The sequence below is a fragment of the Macadamia integrifolia genome, chromosome 14, assembly GCF_013358625.1.
Source record: "Macadamia integrifolia cultivar HAES 741 chromosome 14, SCU_Mint_v3, whole genome shotgun sequence".
NCBI classification, from domain to species: domain Eukaryota; kingdom Viridiplantae; phylum Streptophyta; class Magnoliopsida; order Proteales; family Proteaceae; genus Macadamia; species Macadamia integrifolia.
The window spans coordinates 21,545,237-21,548,719 of NC_056570.1; the positions used below are offsets into that span (position 1 = coordinate 21,545,237).

The 3,483-nt window shown below is 34.1% G+C and overlaps 1 long non-coding RNA gene across 1 annotated transcript in view; it reads right to left on the reverse strand.

The window, feature by feature from the left end:
- Window positions 1-2,118: 2,118 nt before the first annotated feature.
- Window positions 2,119-3,483, reverse strand: part of LOC122060997 — a 2,214-nt gene continuing 849 nt past the window's right edge. The window contains exon 2 of the long non-coding RNA XR_006134525.1: window positions 2,119-2,945. This is a non-coding gene — a long non-coding RNA (uncharacterized LOC122060997). The remainder of the gene's footprint in view (window positions 2,946-3,483) is intronic.

The following is a 3,483-nucleotide window of genomic DNA, read 5'->3' on the forward strand; positions in this document are numbered from 1 at the left end:
TTTTTGTCAAGAAATAGTAGGGTTGTCGATGTTCAATTGTTTTCTCTTGTTAATATATGAGGCCGTGCTTGTAGAAACACAACTGATCTAGAAGATAATGGAAAAACAAGAATAAACAATACACAAGTTTACGAGGTTCAACAAGATTACCTACGTCCTTGGTGAGATGAGATTCTGCTTCACTATCAATGGAGAATAGGGTTACAATGTTCATCCTCACACCTCTCAATGTTGCTTGCATTACAGAGAAAGAAAACCTCACTACGAATATATAGCAAAAAACCTTAATCCGGAAAGTACAAAAATGCCTTCAAAAAAATTCAAGCGGGGGGCCGTGCCCCCTACACCCCCACTATGCAAAGGGCCTCCTGCCCCTTTGCAACCCCCATGGCCCGCTTACCAGCAAGTAGGACCGCTGTTTTGTCTTGTTAGGGTGCTTACATACTCTCTAGATTAAACTGCGACAGAATGCAAGACATTGTACACCAACAATACTAGTTTATTCTAGATTCCTTCAAAAATTGAAACCATGACTGGTGATAGGAGAAAATTTACAAAATCCATAGAGAAAGTAAAAGTTGTCATCAAGAAAACCTCCTTCTTGTACGTTTGCTTGTTTGATGGTAGAATGTTTTATATTTTATATTTTATATTTTTTTTAATTTTTTGTTTAACTTAGATGTGTGTTAAGTGGTATTTTTCTTAACTACGGAAGATAAATGATTGTGTTTGAAAGATCGAAGTGTTTGTGTTCAAGTTTCTACGTTGAAACATTTGGAATTTATTTTTTTAGGAAGTTTCTGAAAATGGGCATAAGTTGGCATGCATTTTGAATGAATAATATTTCTGCAATAAGGAAAATGGTTCGGAGGATTTCCTTTTACATTCACTGTAAATGATTTCCTCTACGTGATTCCCTTGGGTTAGGTATATGGAATACTTGAGATACAGACATTGGAGAGTCATAAAGCTATTATGAGTAGTATATTGGCCGGGCACTCGGGCCTAACAGAAGTTTCAGAACAAGGTGTGAATTTAAAACCAAAATAAAAAAAAACAACATATCCACCATTTAAAATCGAACCAAATTGAATTGAAATAAATTGATTTAGTTTTGTTTTCAAAAGTTAGAATCTTTTCTTGTTTCGGTTTTATTTCATAATGAAAATCGTTGAATAAAATTGAATTACCTATTTTCAAATCGAATAAGGAACCATGAAAATTTATATTATTTTTTACTACTTCAGTCAGTGTGATATTTTTTTAAGTTTTTTTTTGTTGGTGATACATAAAAAGCTAGCCCGCGCTAAACTTAATTTGAAACCGAACTAAAATTGAATACAAAACCGTATAAACGACGAATATGAGTCAAAGCGAATTGATTTGGTTATGATTTCTAAAATGTGCTCTTATTCTTGGTTCAACTCAACTTTGATTTCTGCATTTTATATATTGAACTTGAACCGAAACCGAACCAGTTGAAACACAATATAGAGTTCTATTGGTTTCTGGAGAGTTTCACACTCAATAGAATTCTATTTTGTATGTTCTATTCTAACTAGGATTTTGGACTTTATCGATTGGAACTAGGATACATAAAATTCCTTGTCTATAAAGCCATTCCAGACTCCTTTTTTATCTCTCACCATGATTAAATCATAGAAGAAAGTACGAAGAAGAAGAAGATAGTTTTGTCCATGTCCATGGCCATGTCCATCCTTTCTCACCCAGGCATTCCACTCTGCAATTGCAGAAGTTTGGTCATGACTACAAGGAGCAAATACAATATTGGTGGGTATCGGTTTAACCCCTGCTTTTTCTAAAAAATACTAATTTTTCTACTATTTTACCTCTAAAATGATACGAATCATCGATCTGGATCGATCAGGGATCAGGAATCAGTCTCAGTCAATACCAATCCAATACAGCCGATACTTAAAACCATGATATGGAGTGATTGGAGCTCTCCCAATTCATCCTTGCAGTAGCGGAAGCCTTGTACATTGGGTTTCTCTTTTTCAAAACTCTATTTCAAGCTGATGGGTGTTCATAAATACTTTGCTCTGTCATATTTCTCATGAGTTTAGTCTTTTGATAGGTGCCAATCAACCTACAATATTCCAATCCAACTTGAAATTATCAAGTTGACACACTAGATCTCTTATTAACTGAAATTTTGAAACATGCCACTTCATGAATATCTCAAACCAGTACTCCATTATGGTAAGATATACTCATTTCACTCAGCACTCTTTAAAAAGACAAAAAAAAGATTAAACATGAAACAAATACTACAATGTTCTCAAACTTCCAAAAAAACTATCAAACCATCTATAGCTTTTTCACTATTTCCCCATTTTTTAATTAGTCTAATACCAAGAAGCAAAAAAGATCAATTGGAAGAACAAAAAAATAAAACCAAAATATTCTCAAGAAAGCACATTATCAGGTCTTGACTATGAACTCCTCACACTTATTTCTGAACCCCCAGAAACAAAATAGGCAGAGATGTCAAGCTGATCTTCCATTTCATGGCCAAAGTATAAGAGTTTCATATATTTAGCTGAAATGTTTGAAAGTTTCTGGATTTTCTTCTTCAATTTTCTAACAGTCATGGTCTCTTCCACCTCCAATCTGAACTTGAACCTTCTGTTATGTGTTTCAACAACAATTTTAAATTTCTCTCCTGGAGTCAATCGATCATAAGTGAGAACGATTTCTGATCCATCTGTTAGTTCATAGAATTGAACATCGTAATCATCTCTCAAATCCAATCCATTAAGCCAAAGGTTTTGTCGATCCACTTTAGCACCAAAATTGGATTCCATCTTTTTTTTCAGTTCAAGAAAAGTTGTGGTTGGAAGTACTTTGGCCATGAAACCTTGCACTATTTTTGGATGATCATAAATAACAATGATATGCATTTTGTCTCCGAAATGCTCTACCTGTAAGATTGAATGAGTCCATAAAAATAATTAATCATGAATAACCATTTAGTAAATTCACATATATTACTCCATTAGATCACAAAGATTAAAAAAAAAATGACAAGAATTTGACAGGATGGGCGTTTAGTGAGGCTTGATATGGTGTCCCAATTGATTTTAATTGTGTGGTTGATGATGTGGCAACTTCCAACCGTATGGAAACCCAAGGCGGTAGCATAGTTGGTGAGCAACGAACTTGGTACAAGCTGTAAACTCGGACGTCCTAAGTTTGACTCTCACTAGGCACACCTTGGCCCACTCACACGGGGGTGTTTAATGCTCTTCACTGCATTCAAAAAAAACTTCCAACTGTATGGATAGGTAGGGTTGGATCCCCTCTGGATATAACAATATGTCAAATTTTATAATCAAATTCAATCGTATGACCTATAATGTACTTAGGATGGCTCCTATTTTTGACTGGTCATATCTATAAGTTATTAAACACAAATTGATTTTTTTTTTTTTTTTTTTTTTTTTTTTTTTTTTTTTTTTT